The 14320-nt window shown below is 36.3% G+C and overlaps 2 long non-coding RNA genes across 3 annotated transcripts in view; both read right to left on the bottom strand.

Annotated features, from left to right (window-relative positions):
• Nucleotides 1–14320, bottom strand: part of LOC114539194 — a 40924-nt gene that overhangs the window by 3194 nt on the left and 23410 nt on the right. The gene's annotated exons all lie outside the window — the stretch shown is intronic.
• LOC114539197 lies at nucleotides 9169–13287 on the bottom strand. Of its 2 annotated transcripts, none has more exons than XR_003688851.1 (4): nucleotides 13221–13287; nucleotides 12938–12997; nucleotides 12221–12321; nucleotides 9169–9341 (listed from the first exon to the last, which is right to left on the bottom strand). It is a non-coding gene; the product is annotated as an uncharacterized LOC114539197 (long non-coding RNA). The 2 variants fall into 2 exon arrangements; XR_003688850.1 differs by lacking the exon at nucleotides 9169–9341 and adding an exon at nucleotides 11717–12021.

Below are 14320 nucleotides of genomic sequence, written 5' to 3'. Positions count from 1 at the left end.
AAGAAAAGACTGTATGCAAAGGAATACAGGAAACATAAACAGGCCAGTGAGAGTTCCCAGCCCTCAACAATGAGAGATGAGGCTAAGCAAAAGAAAAGACTGTATGCACAGGAATATAGGAAACTAAAACATTGTGAGATTGAACCACTACAAAGTTTAATATCGAAATTTCATAATCTCGTCTCACAAGGTCCTCTTTATATTTGCACTTGTTGTGACCAGTTATGGTACAAGCATAGTGTCATTCCAGTCACAACACTTAAAGAAAATAATCCTGATGTTCAAAAAAGATTGTTAAATAGAAAAAGCGTTAACAATGTCGAGTGGTTGTGTAAAACCTGTAATAAGCATCTAAAAAACAATAAGGTGCCTCCTTGTGCTGCCGTAAATGGGCTGCAGTTTCCAGAAAAACCTTCGTTTTTCGATCTAAATGAATTAGAGTGTAGATTGCTTGCTCCAAGACTTGCATTTCAAAAATTAATGCAGGCTCCAAGAGGTAAGCAACTAAAAATCAATGGAAACATTGTTAATGTTCCAGCAGATGTTGTTAATACTGTTAACATGTTGCCAAGGTTTCCAAATGAGACCAGCACAATTAAAGTTAATCTTAAGAGAAGATTGCAATACAAAAGTTCAGCTTTATCACTAAATGTCAGACCAAATAAAGTAGTAGAAGCTGCCAAATGGCTTGTAAATAATGGTAACCTTTATAAAGATGAAGGTATAACTTTCAATGACACTTGGCTTGAAGATAATTTAAATACTCAAATGTTATTTGATGATAGTGACAATGATCAAACTTCAGGGGGTTCAGAAAATGTTGTGGACTATAATGCAGAAAGCTTGAATTGTGATACAGAATGTAAAACTCAGCAATCATCAGCATGTGATGATGATGAAAACTGGAGTGAAGACGAGGCAGAAATACCTGCTGGAATCACTGATACTATGTTAACATCTCCAGATTTTGTCACTGATAATGAACGTCAACACATTTTAAATGTTGCACCTGGTGAGGGCAATAGGCCTATGAGTATATTTAGAGATAAATACTCAGAGGAATTAGCATATCCTGGTATATTTCTTGGACAGAAGCGACCAGACAATACAAATAGACTAACCAAAGTCCATTATAGTGAAATTTGTAAATCTGAATTAAGAAGGTCTGACCGAAGGGCAGCAATGTGTGTGGAAAATATTTTCTTTAAAACAAAGAAATTGCAAATGAAAATTTTGCTTGGGCAATCACAAGTTGCATTGAGAAAATGTCAACGAAATAGTAACACAATCACTGCCGGTCAACTAAAACAACCGGGTGCATTAGATAACATGATTCATCAGGATCAAGGATTTAAATTTCTTAGAGCTGTAAGGGGTTCACCTGCATATTTTGAAAAAGCCAAGAAAGATATATTTGCAATGATCAGGCAGTTGGGATCTGCTTCCTTATTTTGTAGTTTTTCTTCAGCAGAAACACAATGGACTCATTTACTGAGAATACTTGGTAAACTTGTTGATAACAAAACATATACTGACACTGAACTTGAGAACCTCAATTGGGAAGAGAAAACTAGGTTAATTCAGAGCGATCCTGTGACATGTGCCAGGCATTTTGATTATCAAGTGCACATGTTTTTGCAAAACTTCCTTTTAAGTAGTGCTGCACCTCTAGGAAAAATTGCAGACTGGTTCTATAGGGTTGAATATCAACAAAGAGGGTCACCTCATATTCACATGTTAATATGGCTGGAAAATGCTCCTACATTCGGAGAAGACTCTGATTGTGATGTTGTTTCATTCATTGATAAGATAATCACATGTGAAAAGCCAACTGAGAATCCAGATTTACTTGCACTTGTAAACAGGCAAGTTCATCGTCATTAATTCTCACACATGTCGAAAGAAATCCAAAAGTGTGTGTCGTTTTAATTACCCACAGCCACCTATGAGGTCAACCAAAATTCTATATCCATTAGATATTGATATGGATGATAATGAAGTTGATCAACATAAAGAGACTTGGAAATTTTTAAAGAAACATCTGAATGATATGAAAGAGGGTGAAGACAATATTACATTTGATCAGTTACTTTTAAATCTTAAACTGACAGAACAGAACTATTTGCTAGCTGTTCAATCTAGTCTCAAGACACCAACTATATTCTTAAGAAGAAAACCAAATGAACTAAGGATCAATAATTATAATGCTGCCTGTCTCAGTGCATGGCGTGCAAATATGGATATTCAATTTGTACTAGATGTATATGCATGTGCAATATACATTGTATCGTATATATCCAAGGCTCAAAAAGGCATGAGTGAGCTATTGAGAACAGCTTGTGAAGAAGCGAAAAGGGGAAACTCCAGTATTAAACAACAAGTGAGAGATATTGGAAATAAGTTTTTAAACAATGTTGAAATAAGTGCACAAGAAGCAGTCTATATAGTACTTCAACTTTCAATGAGGAAATCTTCTCGTCAAGTAGTATTTATAAATACTTCACCTCCTGAGGATAGAGTTCAGTTACTGAAACCTTTGCAAGAAATTAATGATTTGGAAGATGACTGTGATGAAATTTATGCATCTGGTCTAATAAAGCGTTACACAAAACGACCAGCCAAACTTGAAAATGTGTCCCTTGCAGATTGGGCTGCATGGTACAACTCCACTGGTAAGCCATATATCAAACCATCTCGTAAATTAGATATTGATAATTATCCACTTGAGACAAACTTGAGTGATAATGATGATGATAATGACGAAGAAGAAAGTGAACAAAAGAATAAAAAAAGATCTAAAGCTAGAATTATTCGAAGTGTATGTTTTAACAAGGAAGTTGATTCTGAAAAGCATTACCGTGAACTAATCATGTTATTCACTTCTTGGAGGGATGAAATAACTGATTTATTAGGAAATTGTGCTTCTTACCAAGAACACTATTTACAATGTAAAAATACAATAGATGAGCAGATGAAATGTTATGCTATGTGTAATGAAGACCTGAATGCGATTCAAGACCAGCTTAATAATGTGGAAGATAATGATGACAACTATGACCTGATTGCTCCAGGAACACAAAACATTGAGCGTCAAGATGAGAATGAAGGTGCACAAGATCTTCATCCAGAATTCATTGAAAACTATGACCTATCTGGTGATCTTGGAATTCCTTCAGCTGCATCAAATACTGAGCAGCTGATATTGCATGAAGAACAGGATGATATTTACAGAGGAATGGTACAAAAATTAAACAGAGAACAAAAAGAATTTTTCTTCCATGTTTTACACCTTATTAAAACTTCTGATAATCCATTCTACTGTTTTCTTAGTGGAGGGGCTGGAGTTGGCAAGTCACATCTCACTAAGTGTCTTTATCAAGCAGCATTAAAGTATTATAATACTAGAGCAGGGGATGATTTCCATCAGGTGAAAATATTAATGCTTGCACCAACTGGTAAAGCAGCTTACAATATCAAAGGTAACACAATACATAGTGCACTTTCAATACCTGCATGTCAGTCTTTAAAGAATTACAAACATCTTGATTCAAGTAGGTTAAACACCTTACGGTGTCAACTTGGTGGTTTGAAACTAATATTTTTGGATGAGATCTCAATGGTTGGTAGTACAATGTTTAATGTTCAAATAAATAATAGACTGAAAGATATTAAAGGAAGTAAAGAAGATTTTGGTGGTGTAAGCATGGTTGTTATTGGTGATTTATTTCAGCTGGAACCTGTAATGGACAGGTATATATTTAAGAATCTAGACAATTCAGAATATGCAGTTCTTGCTCCTAATAAATGGCAAGATAACTTCAATATGTTTGAATTGAAAGAAATTATGCGCCAAAAGGAGAGCAAAGTGTTTGCTGAAGTATTAAACAGACTTAGGGAGGGAAAACATACTAAGGATGATATTTTGAAACTAAAAGAAAGATTAATAAAAGAAAATAGTATTCAAGATCCCATGGATGTGCCTCACTTGTTCATACAAAATCAGAAGGTAAATGAATTCAATGAAAGAGTGCACAATGCAGCAAGTGGTGAAAAGTTCTCAATCAAAGCAATAGACAGTGTTATAGGAGCTAACTCTGCTCAACTACAAGATAAAATTTTGAGTCAAATACCAGATGATCCTAGGAAAACTAAGCAAATTGCTTCAAACCTTCAATTGTCAGTGGGGGAAAGAACTGAGATAGCATTAAATGTACGTACTGATGATGGCATGACTAATGGTGCTGGTAATGTTGTTAAAAAGATAAAATTGAATCAAATTGATAAACCTTCTGGTATAATATGGGTCCAATTTGACCATTCAGATGTCGGAGAGAAAACCAGACATGAAAATAGACATCTTTATGTCCAAGGTATTCAGTCCACATGGACTCCAATAAAACCAATCACAACTCAGTTTGCTGTAGGTAGAAACCAAACTGCACAAGTTGTTAGAAAACAGTTTCCACTTAGACCTGCTGCGGCTAAGACAATTCACCGTTCACAAGGTGACACTGAACAAAAAGTTGTTGTAAATTTTAACACTAGAAGATCAATACCTCATATACATTATGTTGGTTTGAGCAGGGTAACAGCAATTGAAGGTTTATTTATCACTGACCTATGTGAAGATAAAATAGCTGTCAATCCTCATGTGGCAGCTGAAATGGAACATTTGAGAAATGAACGTGTACTAAAACTAAGTGTCACTCCTATTTATAAGACAGACCAAGTCTCATTCAAACTGTGCTATTTAAATGCACGGTCGTTACATAAACATATTGATGATATTCGGCATGATTTTAATTTTGCAAATACAGACATCAATATTTTTTCTGAAACTCGATGTATGCGCTCAGATAATGCCAATATGTATGATATTGGTGGTTACTCCTTGTTCAGAAATGATGGTCACTCTTTGACTACCAGACCCTTTGGTGGCATGGCAGTGTTTAGCAGAGTTGAATTCTTACCTGGATATCCATGTTGTTATAATATCAATGGCATTGAAATAACCATAATGAAAGCAATGATTCTTCCACATGTTACTATAATTGGTATATATCGATCACCCAGAATTCCAGTACAACAATTGTGTGCAGCATTAGATGAGGTTTTGATGTTTTGTACTTCTCAATTTAACATCTTCATTGGTGATTTTAATATCAATTGGTTGGATGAAGCCAATAGAAGGCCTTTAGATACATTTTTTATCAATGATCGTAACTATATGCAATTGGTGTCTAATGTAACCACAGACAATCGGACATTAATAGTGAACAGTGAGCTGAACACTGAACAGTGTGGTATATCATTAACTGTGTCCAGGACTGGAATTGAATTATATACTACACTCATGACCTTCAAAACAGTCTCTACTGATCAGTGGTCTTCTATATATTATGATTGACCTCTTTGCTACAGTGATGTATGTTCCTCAAATAGTTTAATTTGTGTATGTTACTCAACATTTAACATTGACAAGTGGAATCAACAAGTCACGAACTTTTGCTCCATTTGATTACAATAACGTTTTGAAAATTCTATCGGTATGGACAAACAAGTGACAACATCTGCTACCCTGACTATATGGCATCTCAAATCCTTTGCATATTGTGATTATATGGGCGATAAATAAGATTGTCAAGCTATGGATGTAACATCCCAGTTTATGCATCAACGACATCAAAACTTAGTTAATGTAAGGAAACCTTTGTTGCTGTTATGGAGATACCACTGCCAGTGGAGTTTATAGCTGCTATTATATTCACTATGAAAACAAGACCTCATTATTTTATTCAATACCAGAATCTAACATTAAAAATTTATTAAAACTTTAAAATCTGATTTGCTATAATGTAATAAGTGATAAAATATTTCAGTAGAGCATTTGTTTGCACATGACATAACAGCTGCCATGCTGATGTTCCAATTCAAAATAATTTTAATCAGGCTCTTTTGTCTGGAACACCAAAATGGCCACCATGGCTTTTGATAAGTTTGTCCCTGGGGAATCTTTAATCTTGAATGAGTGCAAATGGTCTGTTGTCACATGCAAACTTAATTATTCAGTTCCTTGCAAGAAAATACAAAACATGACTCCACTTTTGGGCAGATATGCACATATCACATACTAATTAACAAAGTTACATTTCCCAACAAAAATATCAATACAGTCTAATATACAGTACATCATTAACTACTGAATATAATGTAAATTAAACAAAGTTACATTTCCCAACAAAAATACCAGTATCAATGCAGTCTATAACATACAGTAGATCATAACTACTGAAAATGTAAACTAAACAAAGTTGCATTTCCCAACAAAACAATTATCATTGCAGTCTAATATACACTGAATATACAGTAAATCATTAACAATGGAATATTGTAAATAACATAAAGTGTTAATATTTGTCTTCAACTGTCAATCTCATTAAAAATTGTTTACAAAGGAAGAAACTGAGATATAACTTGTGTTGCTTTATCAGCAATAATTTTGCAACAACCTGACTTCAGAATGGTCCTTTTGAGGTCTTGCAAGGGCATGTCATTCACTTGCATTTTGGAGCCACACACATTCAATAAGCTTTGTAAACCATCATTAAAACAAGTGAACTTAAGAAGCTCCTCATCATTGCTCCTAATGGTGACTTGTGCCACAAGCTTGGCTTTTAACATCTCCACAAGCATATCGTTATTACATGAAGAACACGTAACCATGTCCTCAGGCACAGCTGCTATTGGTAGGTTAAAGCCCTTATTGCAAATAAGACAACACGATGTGCGATTCAATTGTATAGCAACACACCGACCAGTCAGGAGATTTTCTTTTATTTGGGGCGCATCGAAATTAATACCTCCTACGTTTTCAATTTCGCTATACTCCGTGGATTCATTGGTATTTAAATATTTTTCATCATCAAAAATCCGCACCTTTAGATTTCTGAAATGATAACTCTTTCCTGCATGTATTCCATCAATGTGGTTCTCCCATACAACAAGCTTTATAGACTCGGTTTGATCGGCAACCAAGCACTCTGATTTGGACCTTGTTTTTTCATTTTTCACAATAAACTGTTTTGTTTCCTGTTTTTTGATGACTTTAACTTTCAAATCCACCACTTCATACAAATCTTTCGACAATGCTGCTTTGACGGTACACAGGTTACTTGACAATGCTTCGTTGTACTCAAACTTAGGCGAGGATGGCATAACCTTTGCTTTCTTTGTTATGGTATATTCATCCAATCCAGCATGGAATCGTTTGGTAACAGATGCCTTAACACCAGAAATTTTTACCGGCGATTTATTCTGATACGCTTGTTGAATGTTTATGCGTTTCTCTGGCGAGTAGCATACAGCACGCACTTTAGTGTTCTCGCCAGTTTGGATATGACAGTCAAAAAACGTTACTTTGGAATTTTTTGAAGCGGTTACTTTGCTTAATAAGTGCACATACCCCTCAAGGTCGTCTGCAATAGAAAATACATTATTAATTTTATCTGCACAAGCGGATAAGCTAAATACAATTGAGTTTGAGACAATTACTTGCCGATTTCATTTGTTGATGCATACATAAAAACACATTGCATCGAATGCCATTCTATAAATTCAGATAAGTTATGTTTATTTATAATCGATACCTGATTGGCCTTTGTCCTTTTTGGTTCTGGTGGAATCCATTTGCATATCTATTTGTATGTCGTATCGGTTTATTGTGCACTTGTTCAGTTGTAAATATTGCCTTGCTATAAAAGTTTGCTACAAAACACCAGCACGTGCGAAATCAGCTTTTATAGTATAGCCACAGTCATATAGAATTCCGAACGCTGATTGGCAGATTGGCTAACAAGATGCGTGTTCACGATCAGGAATCGTACAGAGATTCGGCCACACGCGACTGCCGCGCGTGGCGCAGAATGCGTAATGACTAATGAGGCAATCCTTCGAAACTCAGAAAAATGTTTTGTTTTTGACGTTTGTATGCTACGAGAACCTTATAAAACCACAGACAAACATAGAAGAAAGATTATATAAGTATTTTATAGCATGATCTCACTTACTTAAAACATTTGTGGTGCCTTGCTAGCGAATTGGGCCATCGGCCATACATCTAATATGTGACAAGGACATTATATCATGATACCACTTCGCAGATACTTGTACGCTTAGCGTACCTATTTTTATTATTTCGATAGTTTCCGGTCCAGCATATGGCTGTCACAAGTGATATCTTAGGTTCAGCATTATAGCTGCTCGCTTTGTTGCTCAGTGAATCACCCAGGATGTTACTGACATTCCTGCCCTCCGGCTGATAACTAATCAAACCCTCTCTTAACTGCTTGCGGTTTTAAAAGCACATATAAATTTCGTTCGGTCTTGCATTAACCAACAACACGGTAAAGTACAATTGGAAGTGGGTTCACCGTTAAGCTTCAGACTGTGATACATTTACACGTTTAATTTGTTTTAATGTTATATACCTAAAGAATGTCTTTATTATATCCATTTTGCATCTGCGATCTAGTTATTTAAAGATGATGTAAAGTCCGTTCTGAGCATATATTCTGCGCATAACAATGTTTGTTTACGTTGGTTATATAATCTTTACATGACGTTGCGTCGTTATAATTTTATTATTTTCTTCTCGCTCGACGGGCTGTGATCTGTGATGAATATGCTTATTTTTATTATATTTTGAAGAAAATATTGTTATATTTTGAAGAAAATATAAAGCGAAGCTTGTAAATAAACCGGCCGTTATTTAAAACGTTATATATTTGTAATTGTAGGACAAGCGAGAAGGTGGCGTCTGTAGCGACAACAAATAGCCTCGCCATTTCGGGCCTTATTCAACAAATAAATTCTTGGAGCATTCCTTTCAGCATAATATTGCTTTTTCTAGCAGCTTTATGATAAGATAAGTTATCGTTCGATTATCGAGCAATTCGAGCCTCTTCGCCTTGCGACATGAAATAAAATAATTTTGCTCCCGAACTGCCGTTTGTAATACAACGCGTTAATATCGCATATCATTAACATTCCAAAAGTTGCTCCCCCACTGATGGAATGTGTTGATGCGCGGAATTTATGCGCAGAACGGACTTTACCTCATCTTTAACAATATCATTGAACTAACCTGGTTTCCCAATGATACAGCATCAATATTTCTCTCCAAACCCGTTTTGTAAAATTCGTCAGCCTGGTGTCTTTTTTGGGTTACCTGCAGCTTGACATCAGAGTTCTGCTGCTTCAAAGCATCCATTTCTTCGTTGGCCCGACGATTCCCTGTTGTCAACTGATAGTGAAGTTGATATGTTTAGTTGCTTCTGACGAACCTGAAAAAAGAAATTGCGTTGAGATATAAGATAGATAGATAGATTGTTTAATAAAATTTTTACATCGCAGCCCAAAATAGCTGAATTGCGCAAAAATTTACAAAATATATAATAATTAACTGTATATATATATATATATATATATATATATATATTATAATATATATATTATATATATATATATATAGGCAAAAATGTTCTCCGTGTTTACTATACTCACCCTTGACGGGCATATTCAAACCTAAGAATGTAAATTTGTCCCTCACTCTTAACGAGTGAGCTGGTGAGGGAAAGGGACAAATTTACATTCTTAGGTTTGAATATGCCCCTCAAGGGTGAGTATAGTAAACACGGAGAACATTTTTGCCTATATATATACATATATCATATGGAGCAAATCATGTTCAATATATATATATATATATATAAATATATATATATATATATATATATATATATATATATATATATACAGACATACAAATACTAACAATACTAACTTTTTTCATGCAGGAATGATTTCATGCATGAGTGATTGCTCGGGTGATTAAACTAACAATGGTGTTGTGAAAAAGTTACTCAAGCTGCGAGTTAAACGGAAAAAAGCCCACGTTTACGCAGTTGCGCGGCTGACTTAATTTTCATCAAAATTTCTGAAATTTCGATTCTTTGTAAACAAATACCCAAACGTTCAGCCCTTGAATTCAAATTGGATTTTAAACCTCTCATTCATGTTTGCACAAGCCATTCCAAATGATGCTTCCACAAACCGCTCTTCCATTTTTCGAGGTTAATTTTTCTGTTTGTTTTTAGTGTTAGAATGACCAGAAGATGCCAAAGTACCCATACTAGCACAAATCTATGAGATATTTTGATAAATTTATAGTTTTCTAAACATTTCAAAATTGTCTACTTTTTTTTGATACACCTGTATAGTCAGCAGGAATGCCTGAACGCCTAAGCAAAATTAAGGAATACAAACGTTTGTTGGCTTTCTTCACAACATAGTTGACATGATCAATCCATTCCAGTGAGTTAGATACCATGACACCCAATATCTTGGCACTGCTCACTAGCTCGAGTTCTTTCGAATTGATGATGATGGTCTTAAACTGATGCTTCACTTTCTTAAAGTCAACTATCATTTCCTTACACTTGTCTGCGTTCAACTGGAGCTTGTTGTTTTTACTCCATTTCTCTACATCAGACACTGCCTCTGCATTTTGGCTTGAGCTATTTCTTGGGACAACTTTGGCTAATGTCGTGTCGTCTTCGTATTTCCATGAGTGCCCTGATGGTTTGAGATCGTTAATCATCAAAAGAAATAGCCAAGGCCCTAATTCGTACCCTGTGGGACACCAGATGGAATTGCACCCCATTCAGAGAAGCAGTCGTTGCACAGTTTTGACACGTTGCAGCCTGTTCGATAAAAAGTCGCATACCCAGCGAGCTACACCACGTGGAACATTCAGGGAAAGGATCTTTTGAACTAGGATCTGGTGGTCGATGAGATCAAATGCTTTCCTGTAGTCTAACAAGACGATCTTCACCGCTGCACCAGTCCCATTCCGTGGCAGAAGCCCATGTATAAATCATGGAAATAAGAGCATGCGTGGTTGATGATTTTGGAATAGCGCCATATTGCTTGGGATCGATGATTTCGAGGACGGCAGGGCCAATATAATATCTTACGATAAAGTCCTCAGCTAGCTTTGATAGAGACGGAGTTAACGAGATAGGTCTGATGTGCTTGGTGATTACAGTCACAGGTTTCGTCTTTGGCAGTGGTGTTACATTTGCGTACTTCCATGATGGAGGGAGAGCTTGTTCGGCAAATGAGCTATTGAGGATGACACAGACTGGGTTTGCGAGAAACTCGGCATAATCTTTAAGGAGCCAGTTCGGCACGCCGTCTGGGCCAGAGGCTTTTCGAGGGTTAAGCCTTACTGGTGCTGAGTAAACTGAGGAGTCTTCGAGTGTTAGAACTTCCGAATCATTATCAACAGGAGGAAACTGTCAAGTGGTTGATAATCCTGCATCGGTTCTAGTAGGGCAGTGTTTATGAGGTCGGCAATATCCTTGTTCGATTTCCATCAAGTCCATCAACATGAAGTTGGGCGCGAAAATCCTCGGTTGGCGTTGCTGGGATCATTTCTGATAACTTTTTGATCTCGTTCCACCACTGACTTGGCTTAACATTCATGAGATTCGCATCTCTCGAGGTGTAATATCTGCTTCGGAGCACTTTGCGTTCACGATTAACGGCGTTGCGAAGTTGGCAGAATCGTTCTTGTACTCCTTGTGTGTAGGCTTTCTGGCGTAACTTGATGAGCTTTTTAAATTCAGGAGTTACCCAGGGAGGATCATGACATGTAATTTAAAAGATTTGAGTGGCATGATAGTGTCTACGCCAATTTTAACAAGGTCAAGAAACAGTGCTAGTTTGTTTTTGCATCCATTAACAGAAGCGAGAACGGACCAGTCAATAGACCTCAGATATCTACCAAGTTCTTGTCTTCGACTTGAACGAGTGTCTCTTCGAGTAACAAAGCGACGGCTAGATGTGAGCACAGGTCTTAGTTTAGGCTGCAATAGTAACACTGAATGGTCAGACAAGCCAAATGGTGGAAAGCTCTGCACCGATTTTTTGTCATTGATCATCAATGCTTGACACAGCTTTCTAAAATATCCAGGAATGTAGCACTCGAAAACCAGCCCCACACTATGGACTAAATTTATCCGCACGACATATGTTACTGCTAATAAATACACACAATAAAAATACGAGAACATACATCACAAACATTCTCAGCGATGACGGATAAAAATACAAGTGCATTAAAACAGAAGCCTATAGCCATTTAGAGAAGAAGACTCACCTCTTCTGAAGAATGATGAAGTAAACATTGAAGATGAACGATAATTGCTTTACATTTTCCCAATTGAGATGTAAGATCTAATTTCTCTTGGCGTAAACTACCTAAAGACGTGCAAGAATATATATTGTGAAATAGGCAATTATATTATATACCTTATCTAAAATTCTAGTCGGTTAATACAGAATGCCTTTCGTGCGATTCCCACAATTTAAGTTACCATGGTCAATAGTACAATGCGATTGGAATATCACCTCTTAAAAAAACCTTAATCCTTGATACTCCAGTTGTGTCTTGCAAAAAAAATACAGGCAGGCATTTTTTCAAATTTTCACTCGGGTAAATTCTCAGGGCTAATCAACATGCTAGTGTTTTTTTAATGACCTACAGAATTACACAACTTGAAAGTCAAATATTTGACTTAACGGAAATATTTGCAATAAGATAGTCAACAGTTATGTAACTCGGTGTAATAAATCAGCAGATCGAGGCAATGTATGTAGGGGTTGTTTTTTATGCTACCCGCGCGCGGAGTGAAAACCCGCAGAAATTATTCAGGACATAGGTTAAACGTTCAACTATAACTATTCAGATAACACAATAAAACTGCTGGGTATGCGGGGGATGAGGTAATGTTTCAATTTAATGATGCTATATGTTTAAGCTTTGTAACTTTTTGAACTGCTGTTGTATGGTTGAACTTTTTTATGTATTACTTACCGATTGTGCTGTTCAGCTGTGCCACCAGACCTCTTATATGAACATTATCCTTACTTCAATCTAAAACGTAATTAGTATTTTCAGTTTTAGCATTTGTATTCGCCATGGATTGGGTCAGTTCGCGGTTTCTCGCCTTCACTTCTCGAATTTATTTTTCCAGACTTGTCACATATTCTGAAATGTTTCGTAAAGAAATACCAGATTAATTCCATTCACACTGATCTTTGTTACGATCACTATAACGATTAGTCATCTTATGCATTAGTAATCGATCCAGTGGTACCTTTAACTGTTTCGTCAAATCCTCCATGTCCTCTCCCATTTGATGAATAACATGACGCAAATTTTCGTTTCTGAACTTGAAGTTCTTCATTATTCATATTCGCTGCTGCTGTGCCAACATCTTCGGACTGTAATAAGAAAAGATAAGTCTGAACTTAAGCAAAAAAGGACGAAAACGTCATGCATTTACCACACTTGAGATTTGAGAAACATGCATGAATGATAAAATCTAGCGAAATGATAAAATTTTGCGAATCCATGGGGGGAGGTATCGATGTAGAGGTTTCAGATTCGCGAGCACAGGTAGGTCCTAAATTAAAAAAAAAAACTCAAAAGAATTTTGGAATGTGTCAAGTGTTTTGGACATCTTGCGACAGTTACCTCGTCAAGCATATCAGCTGGCTTTTAAGTATAGGCACTATGAGAGGAGCATGATTCGACTTGTAATCTACTTTGAACAACTTTATTACGGCGAATAACAGAGACTGAATATGGAATCGATATTACCATCGAAAATTTTTCGAGGATTTTACACTTCGTCACACCTTGTACAAAATTTTGTTCAATTTACATCAATTCCTCTATTTGTGTTAATCTCCCCAGCTGCCAGAGGAGCTAGGGCCCCATATACGCCGTATAAAAACCGAACGCTAGGCGTTTACAATCTACCTACAATCAAGGTGTAAAACTCACCTGATATTTGGGAAGGCACGGTTAGTCCATGAAGCTTGAGGATAGAAACTGATTCATCTCACTTCTATTTTCATCTCATGGTGTTGTAAAAACAGATTAACACCACACACTGGCAAGACGGAATATATGGTTCTTAGCCGTAAACCACTTATTGGTCCTAAACAAGCAATTTTACTCGGATCGGAATGTATAAAGGAAGTCCATACAAAGAGATGCCTGGGTGTAACTATAGATAAAAATCTTAAATGGGATGCACATTTGGAAGAGATAACTATATCGTTTTCGCAAAAGTTAAATTTGCTGAAGTCTTTGCATTTTCTTCCTAAGCAAGTTAAGGTGGATTTTTATTATAAAGTCATCCTGCCTTCCATTACATATGGGTTGTTGATCTGGGGTTCATGTAGTAAA

The sequence above is a fragment of the Dendronephthya gigantea genome, unplaced genomic scaffold, assembly GCF_004324835.1.
Source record: "Dendronephthya gigantea isolate DGI-Jeju-01 unplaced genomic scaffold, DenGig_1.0 000196F, whole genome shotgun sequence".
NCBI classification, from domain to species: Eukaryota; Metazoa; Cnidaria; class Anthozoa; order Malacalcyonacea; family Nephtheidae; genus Dendronephthya; species Dendronephthya gigantea.
This window is presented reverse-complemented; position numbering and strand designations above follow the sequence as displayed.